The 20,181-nt window shown below is 29.1% G+C and overlaps 1 non-coding gene across 1 annotated transcript; it reads left to right on the top strand.

Moving 5' to 3' along the window:
* Positions 1-209: 209 nt before the first annotated feature.
* LOC113848660 lies at positions 210-316 on the top strand. Its single transcript, XR_003501924.1, has one exon. It is a non-coding gene; the product is annotated as a small nucleolar RNA R71 (small nucleolar RNA).
* The last annotated feature ends 19,865 nt before the right edge of the window (positions 317-20,181 follow it).

Below are 20,181 nucleotides of genomic sequence, written 5' to 3'. Positions count from 1 at the left end.
AATGCATCCAATGTGTTCAGTTCTAGCACACCTCTTTTTAAAGAATTTATTCCCCTATGATTGTAATTGTTGGATGCCATAACTTCAATAAGTTAGTGTGCTTCTTCTAGGACTTTTGAGCAAATGAACCTCCAGCAGCTGCATCTACCATTGTTTTTGTTGCTACATTCAGCCCATCATCAAAAGTTCTCAATTGAAGCCTTTCAGGTAGCTCATGGTAAGGGCAGCATCTCAATAGTTCTTTGAATCTGTCCCATGCCTCTTGCAGTGTTTCATCTTCCCTTTGAGAAAAAGCCAGAATTTCTTGCCTCAACTTGGTTGTTCTAGAGGCTGGAAAATACTTTGTTAGGAATTTGCTTTCTAAATCATCTCCAGTAGTGATACTTCCTTCCAGTTGGGATAACAACTAGCTCTTTGCCTTATCCCTTAAAGAAAATGGAAAAAGAGATAACCGGATAGCCTCATCACTCACACCATTCATTCTTATCATTCCACAAATGGTCAAAAAATTCTGAATGTGCAAGTGGGAATCTTTAGAAGGATGTCCAACAAATTGCTCTTGCTGGACCACTCTCATAAGGTCAGGTCTGATCTCAAAGTTATTTGCTTGAATGGGAGGTTGAACAATGGAGGTGGGGTTTCCTCTTGGTCTTGTACGTGCATAATCATCCAAAGTCCTTTGTTCTTCATTGGGATTTCCTGCCATTTCTGCAGAATTCTGTTCTTGTGCGTCTTTTTCTTTTTCTTTTTCTTTTTCTGAAGTTTGTCCCTTCTTTTTGTTCTTTTTCTTGAAATTAATAATTGGCTGATCAAGTTCTGGAGTTGAATCACTCTTTTTGATCTTCTCCTTGCCTTGCATCAACTGTTTCAGCTGCTGTACTTAGAAATTTCCTACGAACACTTAAAACACAACATAATTTATTAACCTAAGCTTGCAAAATCTCATTATAATTGATATTAACAATTAATCTCTGGCAACTGCGCCAGAAACTTGATAAACTTTTTTGGCAAGTGCACCAAATCGTTGAAGTAACAAAAGATTATCGTCCACAGGGATTAACACTAAATACCAAACCACAAGACTGACACTAGTTAGGTCAACAAAAATAGAGTAGAAATAGAACGAAAATTAATTAAGTGCATAATTATAAAAACTAAATTAAAATGCTGGAATTTAATTGTATAATACGCAGAATGAGAAACTAAATTTGGAAACACAAATTAAACTAACTGCAGAATGTAAATACTGTGATTACTGAGATTGAGTCTGATAACAATTTAAAGCAGGTTGAGTTCAGAGTCCCTCATCCCTTTCCCTTTGTATACAAATAAATTTATAACTCAAAATACAACTTCATCTAATGGTTAGATTTTCTAAAATACCCAACCCCAATTCCTTGGTAATTCGTTCTAAAATGAAATTAGTGTCCTAATTCCTTAGATACAACTAAAGACATTCAGCATTAAGAATTAAATCTATTGACCACATCATCACAAATTTATATTCCTAGATAATTTCTAATGAGCAAATTAATCCCAGTTCAAGAAAGCTTACTACTTTCCAGTAATAAAATCCTTTTCATCAACCCCATTCACGTAAATTATCAATTATCCCTCTTGTAGCAATTAAATTAATGCATATAATTCACAAGCAATTTCTTCAATTTTTGACACCAAAACTGAATTAAATTCCTTCTCAAGTTAGTGTTTCACTTTTTACTGCTCAAGTGTTTTGGCTTGTGTTTGACTCTCTTCAATGCCTTTGCTGTTATCTTTCACATAGATTTGGTAAATTTCTACTTCACACTATCCATTCAATCAGTTATAATCAAGAAGGCTTTATAAAGGTTAAAATGTGGTCAGGGTTTAGGTGGGAAAACAATTTGGTCACTGGCTGTTCCTTATATCAGAAAAAACATGAGAGATAACTTAGAAAATCTAAGAAATTGAAGAACTATTTGCACTCCTCATTGGGTATTTTTCAGCTATTCTTAATGACTGTTACAACACTTAAATCTCTATTTTGGATTTCTCTTTTCATTTTGTTTTTGTTTTCTATTTTTTCTTTTTTTTAAATTTTTTTCCTTTTTCTTTTTGAAGTAAATTGAATGGTACTCAATTTGAATACTTACTAACTGCAGCAATTCACCAAAATGGCTCTCTCAACATATATAATTATACACCCATATACAATTTCCCAACCCCAAATTCTTTGGTAATTTGTTCTAAAATGAAATTAGTGTCCTAATTCCTTAGATACAACTAAAGACATTCAGCATTAAGAATTAAATCCATTGACCACATCACAAATTTCTATTCCTAGATAATTTCTAATGAGCAAATTAATCTCAGTCCAAGAAAGCTTACTACTTTCCAGTAATAAACTCCTTTTCATCAACCCCATTCACATAAAACAAGGAAGCATTAAGTTCAGAATCAAGATGTTAAATTAAAGCATGTACCTTGAGCTATATCCAATGTTAGTTCATTGCAAAAGGCAAAGGTATAAGTTAATTCTCACTCAATCCAAAGATATCTAGCTCGACATAATGCAAGGAGATAATATAAAACTAAAATATATTGCAAATACTAAATTCATGTTTACAGAAGAGCTTATAGCAAGTGGATGAAATGAGAAAGTCATTGTTCTATTACATAAACCAGAGAAAAGGAGATGAAATCCATGTTCCCATAAGAATCCTCTAGCAAATATGTAAAAAAAAAAAAAATACTTTAGCTATCATATTCTACGTAAGCTGTATGTAAAACCTAGGTTTTTGCGCTCTGGAATCTAAAAGACAGAAAAATAAAAGATGCTTCTTTTCAGAATCTTTTTGCTTTTATATGCTCAGTTAGCACGTGTCCCCACAATCAGGAATCTGTGTCCCCATAAATGAGTCCTGCAACATTCATCTTTAGCTCTTTAAGTCCAATTGCAAATTTCTTTCTAATCCCTTTAAAATAAAACTGTCAGCCATCAGAATATGAGTGATTCATGAATTTTCCAACAAATACAACATTTCATTGAATTTCTCAATTAATTGCATTAACTTATAATTTAAATTCAATGAAATATGTCTAAAAACCTTTAATTTTCTAGATGAGTTAGTGACTCATCAGATACTGCCAAGTACTATCCTTGCTCCTAATTTTTAACCATAGACTAAGGTGATAAGACTTTAATAGAGGAATATGGATGATTGAGCTATTTTGAAATCTCATCCTCTAAGAGTTATTAGCCATAACTTTGTCAATCCTCTCCCTAACATTCCCTCTCTGCCAAGTAAAGGGGTTTCCTTTAAAATCCAAGTCCTAGAGCCCACAGTAGCTAAGGCAATCAACAAATTGATTAAGGAGGCTAAGGTTAATAAGTCTACCTCTTGATTTCTCTTTCTTCAACAAAATGGAATTGAAGTCCCCTGCTTCTCTTTCTCTAACAGAATGGAATTGAAGTTCCTTGGTACACACCAGGGACATTTAATTGTATTACTAAACCTAGTAAGGGACTCCCATCATTGGACTCTAGTACCTTCCTGAGGGCTAACATAGACAGAAAAAAGGACCCAATCCCTCTGACCACTAATCCTTAGGTGAATAAAGTATTTATTTTTATCTAAGACAGTAACTTTAATTTTTTGGTGTTCCAGCAACACCAAACACCCCCAGCAAAGCCTATAGCATTAATCCTAACAGAATCATCCAGGTTAAATTTCTTAATAACCAAATCATCCCTGTTCAGATTAATTCTAGGTTCAAAGAGAGCAATGAAGACTAAGCTATGAACTTTAATCAGACCATTAATAAGCCTAGAAAAGGACTTACCCCCAGCTTCCCTACAGTTCCAGAATAAGCAATTCATAGTATCAATTAAAGATAGAAGGAGCATCCTCAGGATGCTGGTGGAAATTCTATATCATTATCCTCCATGTTACACTTAAAGACAACAAAATTATCATTGTTATTTCTTTTGTCAAGATTTATTTGAACTGGAAACTCTAGATGTCTTTAAGTAGCATCCATAGCACAAAAATTTTGCTCCTTCCAAGGAAATCCAGAGTTAAGACCTATGAGGTCTTGAATAGAATAACTTGAATTCATCTTATCTTGTAAGACCTGTTGGTAAGACTTCATTAGCATACAGATTTCTTTATTCTCCTTACTTAAATCCCTTTTCTGAACTTCCTGCTCATTATTACTATTATTAGGCTTGTCTAGTTGATAAGCCATACCTTTACCCTTTCCTACATTACTTGGTCTAGGGTTAGGTTTGGCTTTGGTCTTTTCCTAATAGGGTCAACAACTTTGATAGTAATCAAGGGTTTATTGGGTTGCTTAATTGAAGCTGGAGCTTTAGGGCTAGAGGTTTTACTCTTGGGGGAAGGGGGAATGTTGTAATATGAGATTTAACATTTATATCCTGTTACAGGTCCTGATTGGGGGTTCCTAAAATACCAAACCTAGATCCTGAAGTAGCCTTTTTATTTATCATATTTTTGGAAGATGTTCCAATGTTTAGAGGAGGGTAAGGTTTTCTCCTAATCTATTTTTTCATCAACATCTAAAGTCCAAATTGGTCCTTTTTTGGTTTAATCTCATTATTAGCAGAATCTAGAAGCATATCCTAGCTTATACTAGATTCAGTCCCCCACAGAATCCTTATTTTCTACAGTGTTATTAGGAGTATTACCCTCAATTTCTCTCACCTCCTGACAATGTTTAGGGTTCTCAATACAATATTCTTGGCAATGACCATACTTACCACAACTAAAGCAAATCAGATATAATTCCTCATACTTCACCTTGAATTCCTGACCAAGGGCTTTAAATGCAGAGACTAATCTTTTTCTAAGGTCTATTTCAATACAAATTCTATCAAATTTTCCCCTAGATTGTAGCAATGTATAAGGGTCTACTTTTAACATAGACCCCAGACAAGATCCAATCTGCCAAAGAAACTTATTATTGTAAAGTTCAAATCTTAACCCATGTAGCAATCTTCCTGAGGCTATAATCTTTAGTCCTGAATAGAGATCTCCACCTCTGGACTAAAAGGTAATGATCCAGAATCAACCATGACCCTTCAAACAGGCTAATTTGCAATCTTCCGTACTATTAAATTTAACTAAAAAGAATTTGTTATTTAAGTCTAAGACTGACAAAGATCCATTTTTTCCTTAAAGGTTACATAGTTTCTAGTTTAGGAAATTAAAGCTGATCATTTTACCTAAAAGTTTTACTATCACGGTGCACCTCCAAGGGGTACACCAACTCTCGTAGTCCTCTAGAGGGATCTTAATGTCAAGACATAGATTTTGAGTAGTATTATGTATTTTTCTATTATCTTTAGGTTCAGATAATATATTAAATTCTTCTAGCACTGATTTAATGATTTCATTGTCATCTAAAACTAAATCCATGTCCTTTAGTCCTAGTGCTTTCTCTTTATATGAGCAAGAATCAATAAATCTAGGGTTAGAAAGTACTTGATCCAGTGACCATTCTACAATTTTACAATCTTACTCTATGCTTTCCTTCTAGCACTAACAAGGTCTTTGAATCACGTTTCACCTTCTTTGTCCTTTGGTCTTTCAGATCCAACTCCTCCTTGGATCTTGTTGCTCCTTCGCTTTGCTCCATCCCACATGCTTTTGCTGAGATGTGGCTTGGATCCACCTCATAGTACCCCTTTTGCACTCAATCTCAACTTCTCTAAGCTCACTCAAATATGTATTTGCTCGAGAGGTTAGGGCTCCCTAACGGTGCTAAACTCTTTGTTTGAAAAAATGAAGGCCACTTCTTAGAGAAACATAAAAAGAGCCTTCTTTTCATCTGTATAATTGTAGCGTTATTAGATCTTAATATTTTATTCTGCTTTTATTATATGTGTAAATTAATAACAATAATAATAATTAGTCACTAAATAATATTATTATTATAACTTTTTAATGTTTAAAATATAAATTATGATTATTATTCACAGCCGCTGCTCCTATCCTTTGTTTTTTTCTTTGCAGTATTATTGCACTAAATATTAAAAAATATAAACTCGTTTATCGATTTTAAAAACTTATTTTGGAATGTTTTTTAAATTAACATATAATTTTTTATTTCAAATAGTGCTTGAAAGACTTCGAAAGTTGGAACTTTTCGTTTTATTTACATGTGCGCTGCGCTGCCATGCTCCCCCGTTTTATTTCCTACGTTGTGTAAACAGTTCTGCTAACTTAAAATTTTAAAATAGTGTGAGTCTTAAAAATAATAATTTTTATTATATTATAAATATTTTTTTCTTAAAAATTTAAAACAATTAGTTCCTTAAACTAACACCTTTACTATTATTTTTTGCTGAAACACCTTTATTATTTAAATAAGGAAAAATGTCAATACATATAAATTTTTCTATTTTGTATAAAAGAATACCTGATAAGAATATATGTGATAAGAATATCTATTAATTTTATTATTATATATCCTTTTGTACGTATTAAAAAAAATATAGAAAGCGCCAGAGTCTCCTGGAAAATGCAAATTGAGTTATGAGCATAATTGAATATTCTTATGTCCAGGGTACACCGGACGACGGAGCAGTGGCTGCAAAGTCTAAATAAAATTTGAATTGTCGTTCAAATAATTTAATCATGATGAACAAATGAAGTGTCACTTGGTAAAATAAGATCTTTAATTTAAATTAAATATAAAATATGATGAAGATGTGAGAAAATTAACTATATAATAAAATAAATAAATATAAATTAATTGTTTGATATATGTTTTATAGGAAAAATTTTATGATTCATTTTTTATTTAAAAAAACTTACATAAAATTGAGAGAGAAAACAGAGACTAAAAAAATTGAAAAGGAAAGGATAATGTCCGGCAACATAATGTTAAACTACTAAATAATTAAATTGATACAAAAAAAGTTGACTCATATTCCATCGATCGTTGTTAAAAATAAAGTTAAATAAATGATACTTAAATTTTTAATTTAAATTTAAATGAATGCAGTTACTTTAAATTAAATAATTTTAAAAAAAGTTTTGTGATTCATTAATCCTATCCGATTTAGATAGGATTGCATCTAGTAAAAGATATATATGTATATTATAAAAAAAAATTATGTACAAGATTCTAAATATTTTTTTTTATTAAAATGTCTATTTTTTTTAATCTTAACCACAATTCTAAATATACTTACAAATTTTTTTATTAAAAATATAAAAATAATTTGTATTATTTTTAATGTATTTAATATATTTTAATAAAATTTTAATATTTTTATTTCTTAATTAATCTCTGAACATCGATTATTATCAGCAAGAAATATTGGTTAAGAAATTAAAAAAGTATTTTTTGAAATTGGTAATTCTTTGTTCAATTTATTCAACATTATATCGGATTAGATGTTATATATAATCTTTTTTATTAAAAATTGTATTTAATACTATAAATGGATTGAATTGTATTTCATTATATAATTTTTAATAAAATTTTACTAATGTAATCATTTTGCAATATTACACATGTGAAAAAAATTAATATACTCTCTCTGTCGGTAAAAAAATTTGTTTAAGAATATGATTCAAGAATTAAGAAATATATTTAATATTTTATTTTAGTTAAAATGATTATAAAATTTCATATTATGCTCATTTTATAATTGGCTTACATAATAAATAAATAAAATAATAAATAAATTTTTTGAGATAATAAATACAAGAATCTTCTTATGGATGATATTAGCTTTCATAGAAGCTAGTATCCAAGTAACTCTATATGAATTTGTCTATGGTTAGCCACTACCTGTTTACTATAAATGGAAACAGGTCAGGCTGCCTAGCAGGGACCTGTAACTTAGTCTAATTTAGGCTTGACTTTTCAATAAATAAATAAAACTTAAGTTTTTCTTAAGGCATGTTTAACTAAATACGTCAAGTCTGAACTGTTTACAAAGTCTGTTAAGCCTGACAAACAGACCGACTTATATATATATATAATTTAAAAATAGAGTTGTCAAAACATGTTTAAATGATAAAGTTATTTAATAATATATTTTTAATTCTGTTATATAAAATTAATATATTATGTTATAATTTTTTTATTTATAATTATAATAAATAGAAATTATATTCTATTAAAAATTAAAAATATTTATATACGATTATATTTTTTAAATAATAAATTTATTTAATAATAAATTATCATATTTATTATATTTAAATAAGTTAAAGAGTAGGTAAATTTTTAAACAAAAACAAGACGCAATCAAAACTAAACGAAATAAAATTTAAAAATAAAATAATATTATATGAATATATTTTTTACATTCTTAATTTTATTATTATTAATATTTAATTATTATATTTATATATATTTTTTAATTATTTTTATTTATAATAAATAGAAATTATTTAAATATGAATTATATTTTATTCGAAACTAAAATTTTATAAAAAAATGATAGAAAAATAAAATAAAAAATTTCATATACAATATATATATATATATATATATGTATTTATATATATAGTAAATAATATAATTTTAAATAAATTATATATAAAAATATATAGTTTTTGTAACTTAATACGTATTTTATTTTTATTGGTATAAATTTTTTAAGTAAAATATCTATAAAAAAAATTTTAGATACTAGATCCACAGCACACAGCAACACACCTAAATATAAATGTCAAATTTTAAATAATTATTTTTCACAAATTAAACGTAGATGTAAATAGATTTTTCTTAAAAAATCTAGTTATTAATATATATTCAAAATTTAATAATTAATAAACATTTACATAAAAAACATATAAATAAAAAATTAAATTATTAATTAATTTATCAATTTATATATAATATATATATATATATATATATATGTTTTAATGTATTGTATTAGTAATATTTTCTATATTATATTAATGTTATAGTGTAGTTAATTTTACGTATATTTAAAGGGAAGGAAGTTGTGAGTTATAGAGCTGTATGGTAAATCGTTGAGTAAGACTAGTACCAAAAGTTTTGATTAGATATCAAATGTTTTACACAATTATTATTGTTAAATGGTGTTATATATGCTTAGATAATGAGGAAGCTGTATAATTGTTGGATGGGTAGTAATGTATTCGCAGTGGTGTATGATGGTTTTATTGAAAGTGGTTGGTAGTGTGGGTTAGGAATTGAGTTTTAAGCATGTTGTACATGTGATAACTTAAGAATTATAGTCAAATACCTGTGTTGTTTCATTTTAGAAAGAATTGAGAGCTTGGGATGCTGAGTGTCTCACTCAAGCGAGACAAGATAGGATCACTTCAACTATCTCCTTGCCTAAGCAAGAAGGGATCTCGCTCAAGCGAGAAGTAGTAGAAAACTGCATGGCTCTCTGGACCTGATCTCGCTCAGGCAAGAACACTGGTCGCTCAAGTGAGATGGAGCTCACTTAAGCAAGATGTTCCTCGCTCAAGCGAGAATTGTAGAAATCTGAGAGGTTTCACTGTCTGGTTTTCTCACCCAAGCGAGGGTGAACTCGCCCAGGCAAGAGAGAAGCTCGCTCAAGCGAGAATTATCTCGCTCAGGCGAGTGCACGCTGATTTGTAGGGGTATTTAAAGGGCTTCAGTGCTAGAAACATTCATTTTCTCACTAGAAAGCTTCTTTATTCCATTTCTCTCTATTCTTTCACTTTCTCTTCTTAGAGAAAATCTTCTCGAAGTCGAATTTCTTCCAGATTGAAGTGAGATCTTCTACCTCAGCAAGATCTAAGTGATTTTTTGGAGCTTAGTTCTTCGTCTTTACTCTTGTTTCTTGCTTTCTCTTTCTCAAAAAACTTATACATGTCGTTCTGAGTAGATCTGAACCGTTTGAGCTATATCTCGTACTCAAACCCTTAATCTATCTCTTTGGGAACTCATGAGAAACAAGATCTTGGAACTCGCTCTTGGTAAGGGGAGCTCTTGGAACTCGCTCCTGGTAAGGGGAACTTATCTAAGCTGAGTTATTCGTTTAATAATTACGGAGTTAATTGAGAAGTTAGTCTTGCTATAGCTGAGAATAAGTCATTGAATGGTCAGATTCTAGGTTAAAATCTAGAGTATTTGATGAATCCACATTTTATGAGATTTTTACTTATCTTTTTAGTGTTCTTTAATAGAAAAAATAGACTTAGGAAGCGTAAATAACATAGAAACACCATTTTGGTCAAAGATCATAGATTTCTTAATTTTTGGTTAATTTACATTGATTTACATAGATATAATTTGTAATTTTGATCATTTGAATAATTGTTCAGGAATTTCTAAATTTATTCCATGGATTTTTAACATTTGAGAAAGTTTGAGTTGAAAGTGACCACTTTGGATTCTATAATGGACACTACAGTAAGCTAGATCCAGAAAGGCAGACTAAAGTGATAACTCTGATTCCATAGTAGACGCTATAGAGACCCCAGTTTGAAGAGGTGATGCACGTAACTACTTTGACTCCATAGTAGACACTCTAGGGCAGACCAAAGTGATCACTCTGATTTCAAAGTGAACACTCTAGAAAAGGCCAAAGTCACCCAATCTTGCGCGTAGCTACTATGAACCCATAGTAGACACTCCAGAGAGGGTCAATAGCATGGTGACCTGTGCATAACCACTATGAAACTATGGTAGCTACTATGGGAAAAAATCTCTGCACTATAAATAGAACTTTAGAAATTAGGGTACAGAACTTTTACACACTTTTAGCTTCTTTTGCCATTTTGGGGAACACTTGCAAAGCTTAGGTCATCCTTAGGTGACAGCCAAGGACCAATCATAGGGTTTGATTCACATTTCTTCTTCACTTTCCTTTAATTTTTACATTGATGTCATTGATTTTCCTTTGTTTTCATCTTAAATTTGTAAGACCCATCCTCATAGAGGCTAAACTTTCTTGTAATCCTTAGTGAGTTCATGGATTCTTGAATTCCTGGGTATGAATGTCAAAATAATTCCCTTTCCTTCATGAATTTATATTTCTCAACTCTTTGAATTGAATTAATAGTTGAATGAGGGGGACATTGCTTAATTAACCATAATTCATTTTAATGAAATTCTTAACTTGGTTTGCTTAATTCTAAGTTAATTTCTAAGGTTGCGTAATCTTGGGAAAAAGAGTTGGAGTCCATTAAATTTGCTTAAATTCGTATGGGATTTTAAGGTTAATTCTCATTTATTGAGTTAATCTAATTCAGAGGAAGAGGAAAAGTATTGAATCTTGAGAGGAATAAGGATAGAATCACATGAATGAACTAAGGATTACTACATTCATTGATTGAACTCATTAATTTCATCACTTGCCTTTACATTAAAATTGGAATCACATAAAACCTCCTTTTTAATTGCTTTCATAGTAAATGTTTACAACATATTCAATGTATGTTACAACGCAAAGTCATTAGAGACAACCTAGACTTGCATCCCAGACTACATAAAAATTCTGCATATTTTGATGAGATTGGCGATAAATCTTTATGCAAACAAAAATCATATCATCAGTAGTATAACTGAGTAGGTTTCTCAGTTGCTTATCTAAGCTTTTTTGGTTCCTGAGATAGATAATTTCGTATTAGTTAAGGACTAACTATTGTACAAACAAGTTTTAGGATAAAACCCAAAATATGTATGGTTAAGTATATTTTTCTGGTGTATGATAATGATTTAGAAAGTTATGATAGAACACAATGTGTTGTAATGTTGTGTTGTCCATGCCGAGGATGTTAAATATACAAAGATACTTAAATAATATTTTAAGTGACTTAATTTTTGTTTGTGCGATAAGTGTTGGATTGTTTAAATAATATAGCAAAAAGCTTAATTTTATTGTGTGTTGTATATCGAAATGCTTAGTTTTGCTGTGATAATATATGTATGGGTGTGCTGTCAATGCTGGATGAAAATGAATACATTGCTGTATCGTTGAAACTGAAATTAGATTTGATTCTGTTGTACCATTTTGATTTAGCTGTGCTGCACCAAATTCATTTTCATTATTCTATAGCTGCATAAATAGAGTTGTGCTTATCTAGATCCAGATACTGGGATGGGCGTTGTGCTTATCTAAATCTAGATACTGGGATGGGCACTCCTAGACCGGAACGGTTCCTCTGGATTAATTAGGCTGTGAAACCAAATATAAATTGGATCGCTGTATTTGCATTAGATGGGCTGGGAATGGGCTGGACATGTTACATAAATTGATTAGAGTTATTATGTTGATTGCTGTGAATTATATGAATTGTACTGATGATTTTGATGTACTCATATTCTGTAATTATGATTTTTATTTATATAAGCTCACCCTTGTGTTTGTTTGTGTTGTTACGTGTATGCTGTCATGATCGTACTATGATATGTGAGCAGGAGTGACATGTGGAGTGTCTAATTTACTTGATAGGGAGTCTGGCTAAAGAATAGTCTGAGCCGAAGATTTTGGGATAGTGTAGGTTCTAGTGTGAATCTAAAGTTTTGATGTAATTATTATATAGAAATTTTGTATTAGAAGCTCTAAGAGCCACTGTTGTAAATATATACATACTCTTATGTTATCTTTGTGATATGTAAAATATCTTTAAAGCTTTATTAATGTGTTGATTCTTATGTTAAAGTAAAAAAATTTCTTTAAAAATTGTGTTATTGGTAATATATCTGTATTAATTCATAATTTAACTAAATTGGAAGTAGTAAGTCAGAATGTCACTAATCCTTATAAAAAGGGGTTGTGACAATAAAGCCTTTAACAAGTAACAAGTCAGGCTTAGGCCTAATAATTATGTTACAAGTCAAGCCTGTTTAAAGTAAAGCTTGGCCTAACCTATCTTGTTTCCATCCCTACTGCTTACTTACTTTACTTACCCGAAGAATCCAAGATTGAATTGGTGAATATAAGCTGGCGAAAAAGAGAGGAGATGCTCAAGCTGCCGAAGTTTCACATGAAAAAAGTTCAAGAGAGGATGAAGTAATTGACTAACAAGCACAAATCAGACAGAAGCTTCCAAGTTGGTGATTTTGTTTATATGAAACTACATTCATGTAGACAAGTTTCAATGGTTGCAAGGAGTAATTCAAAGTTGGCTCCAAAGATCGAATAGGTGCAATTGCATACCTAAACTTACCAGCATAGTCTCAAATCCACAATGTTTTCTATGTATCATAGCTTAGGAAACATGCATAGAAAACATGATGGTGAGGCTTCCACTTCCTTCCTTCTACTGTTTGAGGAATTTGAAGGACCACTTAAACCAGAATCAATCCTAGATAGAATGACTGTAAAGAGAGGAGGTCATGCTATCACGAAAGTTCTTCTCAAATGAAAGCATCAATTACCAAGGATGCCACTTGGGAGTTTTATTACGATTTGACGTAGTCTTCATTTTCATTTTGAGGTCAAGAATGTTGTCAAGGAGAGAGAATTGATGCAGGATATTAGTGAATTACGAATTTTCTGTACGAATATAGTTAATAAGTGAGTTAAGGAACGTTTTCTGTTAAGTCCATTAAATCCCAAAAATAGGAGTTAGTTGGAATCATTAGTTATGAACCACCTATATATAGCTGGATAACAAAAACAGTTGATTAACATTCATTTTCTAATAAAATATAATTTAATTATAAACAATTTTTATTTATTATAAATAAAAAATATTTATAACATAATATACTAATATAATAATTAAATATTAATAATAATAAAATTAAGAATATGAAAATATATTAATATAATAATAATATTATTTTTTTTAAATTTTAGTTAGTTTAGTTTTAATTGCATCTTATTCTTATTCAAAAACTTAACTGCTCCCCAGCTTATTTAAATATAACAAATATAACAATTTATTTTTAAATAAACTAATATAAATTATATTTTATTTGAAACAAAAAATTTATAAAAAATATAAAAAATAAAATAAGAAATTAAATAATAATAATAATAATAAAATTATGTAGCAAATAATATAAATAATATAACTTTAAATAAATTATATATAATAATTTTTTTAACTTAACATGTATCTCTTTCTTATTGGTCTAAATTTTGTAGGTACGGTACCAATAAAATTTTTTTAGTGTACCACAGCACATACCTTAAAAGTAATGGTTAGTGTCGACCTCCACATGAACAAGGAGTCATATGCTTCACTTGTAGAATCAACCTCTTTAAAATATAAGGTAACTAATATACAGGTGTTTTATTTTATAATAACTATACATATAATTTATATATTAAAAAGTAAAATATTTATATATTTGTAAATAATTATATATAATAATAATAATAGAATTATTCCAAATATTTTTTTAAAAATTACTTAAATTTATAACTAGGAATAGTATATATAATAATAGTATATTATAAAAGTTACTTAATCTTTATAGAATGATAAAAATTAAATTAAATTAAATAATTTATAAAATAGTTTAAAAAAAACTTTTGAATAAAATGTAATTAATTAATAGATATTAATAACTATAATCTTAAGAGAAGAGTATTTTAAAAGTAAAAAAATCAACATCACTTTTAAGAGATGAGTATTCTAAATTCAAAAAAATCAACATCACTTTTATAAATGTAAAAAGAAATTTCAAGAAAAATATCCAAAATTAAATAAAGTAACAAGAAAAAATTAAGTGATAAATTCAATCTCCAAAAATTAAAATATTGTTAACAAAGACATTGATAAAAAGAAAAACTATTACAGTAAAAAAAATTGTAATTTATTTTATATTTCAGCTAATTTTAATCCTCCAATATAAACTGTGAAAAGTAGTTTCACTGTTATTTTACTTTAGAAATAAAAAATTTTCATTAGAAGTTGAAAAGTACCTAAAATAAACCGATAAAAATTTTGATACTTTCTCACATATTAGCATGGAGGAAAAGTTATAATAAAAAAAGTCTTGAAACATAAAACAATTAAAATAAATATTTTTTATAATAACTTATCTAAGACATCACATATCTTGTTTCTTTTATATTTTCTTTATTAATTTTCTTTTTAGTGTTAACACAAAAGTTACAAGAAGAACATGAGATAAATAATTTAATATCAACCAAATGAAAATATTCAAAAAATTTAAAGAATTTTTTGAAAGTAATCATATTTAACATGTTAGAATTTTCTTTAATCCGTTATGTAATTTCTATTATACAATGACTATTATAAAATTACTTTTTTCCTATTAAGATATTGAATTATGTTGCTCTCACAACACAATATATGGTTCTCATACAATTAAGGGTTTAGAGAGTACTAACCTGAATTCACTGTTCCTTGATGTTACCTCTCTCTTTGATGTCGTTGATCCCTTAGTATTTTCCCCAACTCTTCCTTCCTCTTTCAGCTCCTCTCGGATAGTTGAGAAAAAGTTCCTTTCTTGTGTTTATCATGAGCTCACTCAGAGACCGTGAAAGTGAAAAATAGAGAATGTCGTAACCCTCATTTGGTAACCGCTCTTTAATTTATATGAAGGGAGAGGGGAGGGTTTCCTTATAATTGTATTTACAATTATACCCTCAATAACTATATATTTTATATTTAACCACTATCACATTAAATCATTAATTTGAGTCATGCTATAAGTTAGATAGGCCACTATAATAAGATTATTAAAATAATCTAACAATCTCTTACTTGGTCTATGTGACGACTTGAAGATTCAATGAATTGTAAGTGCGCATATCATTGATAATATCAAGTCATCATCTTTTTAATGATTTAAGTTGATCGGATCATGGAGGTCACAAGTCATTTGATGACATGATTCCTTCCAAGTATCACAGAACCAACTCAAATCAAAATAGCTTTAATCAGTCATACTACAGATTGTAACTCTGATGTGTTTTTAACACTCAACCTGTTATCAAACTCAAATCATACATGTACATTAACACAATTCAGATAACAAGTAAACAAGCAGAAACAATACTTTTATTGAATTCCCAAAATGTCTACAATAATATGAGCAAAACAATCTATACACATATATGTGAATCATACAATCATGCTAACAAGGACATGTCTATAATGCCCATTCTACCAACATGGCTAGAAAATGTTTTAGGGGACAATCCCTTAGTTAGCGGATCCGCTATCATTAAATCAGTACCAATATGCTCAATAGACACTTTCTATTTCCGCACTTCTTCTTTCACTAATAAGTATTTTAAGTCCATATGCTTTACTCCTTTTGAATACTTATCATTCTTAGAGAAGAAAATGACTGCGAAATTATCATAGTACATTCTCAACGGCTTTTCTATATTATCAACAATACCAAGCCTTAAGACAAAGTTCCGTAGCCACAAAGCATGAACAATGGTCTCAAAGCATGCCACAAATTCCGCTTCCATGGTAGACGTAGCAATAATGGACTCCTTTCCGCTCTTCCATGAAATCGCACCTCCAGCTAACAAGAAGATGTAGCCAAAGGTCAATTTCCTTGAGTCTACACATCCAGCATAGTCTGAATCCGAGTATCCAACCACTTCCAGTTGACTAGATCTCCTATAAGTAACCATGTAGTCCTTGGTGCCTTGTAAACACCTAAGGACTTTCTTTGCAGCCTTCTAGTGGTCGATTCTGGGGTTACTTTGATATCAGCCTAACATTCCAACAACAAAATTGATATTAGGCCGAGTGCATGTCTGAGCATACATTAAACTCCTGACCACTGATGCATAAAGAATAGATTACATTGCTTTTTGCTCCAACTCATTCTTGGGACATTGCATTTCACAAAACTTGTCTCCCTTTGAATTGGAACTACCCCTGATGAGCACTTTTCCATTTTGAATCTCTCTAATACTTTGTTGATGAAGTCTTTTTGAGACAATCCCAGTAATCCTTGTGATTTATTACGGAATATTTCTATTCCAATCACATAGGAAGCCTCACCCATATCTTTCATCTCAAAGTTCTTAGAGAGAAATTCCTTTACATTATGTAATAGCCCAACATCATTAGTAGTAAGAAGAATGTCATCAACATACAGGACTAAAATGATGAACTTGTTCCCACTGACTTTCATATAGATACACTGGTCAACTTGGAGTAATTTGGCTCAAAACTCAAATTGGAGGTACAACAATTGGATTTTGCAGATTGAATGGGAGGTTTAGCCTTCCATCGAAGCACTTAACCCACTCGAGAATGAGAGAATTCGATAGAAAGTAAAACAAGGATTCTTATTTCAGCCAAATCTCAAAAGCTCATAGTGTCTAATCTTTCCCTCTGATTCAAAATCTTATTAGTTTATTTATAGGTTCTGATTAGGGTAAGTTAAGTGGCCAAAATTTAGACCTCAATAATATTTAAAATCCCAAATACAATTATAAAAAATTTGGACCTCAATAATATCTAAAAACCTTATTAGTCTATTTATAGGTTCAAATTCAATCCCGCAACAATATTTAGCAAATTTGCGTCAACTTCAAACAATCATAAAAAATCGAAAACAACTCAAAATTTAGCGTTCCATACATGTAATTTGAAGCATTGGATGTGTAAAATCTAATGCAACAAGAATCAGTGCAAAAACAATATCTATAGACAAAATTATGGTAAAAAAAGTAATCAGAGGTCAAAATAACCGAAAATACAAAATTAAAGCATTTATTTATAACAAGCCCAATTTATTCAAATAACTAAAAAATGATAAAAAATCTAAAAATAAAGCATATGAAAAGTGTTTGTTAATTAAAATAAAACTGTAAATGTAAATCTAAAATCTATTACATCATGGTCTCGGTTATAAGTTCACGTTGTGGTAGTAAAATTGTTGGTCAGTTAAAGTGTTCTTGTCGCATTAAGGGTTAGAAATTTAAAAATGGTTAATCTACTAAGAACTATGAGTAAAATGAACTTAGGTCGAAATAATCAGATAGTTAAGAAAGAAATGTCTAGCGATAGAGCCTCAATATCAGAAAAAAGTTCCACAACAAATTATAATAAATGATATTAAAAAATCTTTACATATCTGGTCAATCCTAGTAATAAAAGAAAGAGATGTTTATCAACTCAAATCATTTTGGTCCTTTAATATTAGTGAACATATACAGAAGATAGAATACTCTTATCCTGGTATTTAGAGCTAAAAAGATATACAGTTATTAGAAGATCATATATTATAAAAACATAAAAAAAAAGATAGATTTAACTTTATCCATCTAGGTTTAATTCAACTAGCAATAAAATCAAATTATAGACTAGGAGTAGATTTTCCTGTATTAATACTCCTAAGAGATATGAAACTATTAAAAGAAAAAGATTTTATAATAGCTGCATTAGAAACAAATTTACAAGATGATCCTGCTTTCTTTAATTGCTTTCCTAACTTCTCTATGAGTTTAAATAATGAAAATACAGCAAAAACAATTAAAATATTTATTAAATCACCAGAAAATATAGTAGATAATTCTTATGATCCATTCCATTTAATTTACAAAGTATATTATAAATTTACTAAAGTAAATTATGAATACAAGTTGATTTAGGTAGAAGTATGGTACAAGTACCTAAAAAGTTAAAACATCATGAATTAACTATTACTGAAGAATGGATTTTAGAGGAACAAAGAGAATCTAGAAAAATAAATAATATAGAAATTAGAGATATTATAGAAGGATCTGATGAAAAAATAAGACTTAGGATGAATAGATCTTTGTCTATAAGAAAAAAAAATTCTTAAATAATAAGAGAACCCTTAAAACACTCAATAGATAACTCTACTATAAATATAGATTTAAGAGGAATAGATAATAGAACTAGACTATATCAATACTATACATGAGTCTATTTTACAATAAAATATTAGTGAAGATAATTATAGTCCTACTACATCATAAGTATTAAATACTTTAACAAAAAAAGAACTCTTTGTAATGGATAAAAGAAAAAATAGATGCAGAATATAATCATGAGATTAAAAATTGGTTCCTAACAAAGTTGACTGAAAATGAAAGAATCAAAATGAGAACCATATTCTATGAATATTTAGAAAAAAAAAAAGAAATAAATGTACATTTTTTTCTTGGTTAAAATAATATTGTTTAAAAGAAAAAATAGAATATCCTTTTTAAAACAAATAAATCCCTTATAAAAGTTATCAATCTCTTGAAAAACAACAACAAGAGAAAATATAGAATCAGAATATCCTCCACCAAAAAAAATTAAAATTAAAATAGAAAACGAGGAGGTACAAGAAAGTTCATTTAAAAAGATCAATCCACTAGATAAAATGATAGATAAAATGGATATAAATAAAATACATCAATAATTTAATTATTCTAATACAATATTAGAAGTTATGACAAAACATCTAACTAGAATAGGAGACTAAACAAAGAAGGAAATAGTAGTTTAAATAACAATAATTTTAAAATATTAAGTTATCTAGAAACTATGAAAGAATTCAAAAAGAAAAAAAGGCATAGAATTAAATATAGAAGAATTAAAAAAGAGAGTTGCAAGATTAAGTATAGAAAGGCTCTCAGTAAATACAATAGAAACCACATCAGAAATAAACAAAATAAAATCTTATAATTATTCTAAAATAAAACATTATTATAACAGGACCAACTTTACCAGATGTATTATTAGAATAAAGACCAAATTTTGTACAAAATTCCTGTGGTGGAAATGATATAATAGAATGGAATCTAGATGTATTAAGCAAACAAGCTATATTAGATTTAAAACAACAAATGATTATGGTAGCAATTGCCTATAAATTAAAAAATTATTTGCTAAAGCAGTCACTGAAGATTCAGTACATGGTTTCACGGGACAACTAAAAGGATGATGGGATCACCATATAATTCATGCTGATAAAGAATTTATATTATCTCATGTTAAACAAGAAAATAATGAACAAGACATTGCAATAACCTTAATATACTCCATAATACAAAACTTTATAGGAGATTCTACATTATTTAAAAAAAAAGAGCAGGAATACAATTAGCAGACCTAATTTGTCCAACTATGTCATATTATCAGTGGTATAAAAATATGTTTTTCTCTAAAGTAATGATAAGAGAAAATGAAGTAGTACTGTTAAGTGCTAGAAATTGATGTTTTATCATTCATTTGGCACTTTTTTTTTGGATTAAAATGTAAATAATTCTAAGCATGTTAATCCTTTAAGTAGGTAAAT

This window comes from Abrus precatorius, unplaced genomic scaffold (assembly GCF_003935025.1).
Source record: "Abrus precatorius isolate BTA unplaced genomic scaffold, Abrus_2018 Scaffold8, whole genome shotgun sequence".
Classification (NCBI taxonomy): Eukaryota; Viridiplantae; Streptophyta; class Magnoliopsida; order Fabales; family Fabaceae; genus Abrus; species Abrus precatorius.
The sequence above is the reverse complement of the archived record's forward strand: the minus strand, read 5'-3'. Positions and strand labels throughout refer to the sequence as shown.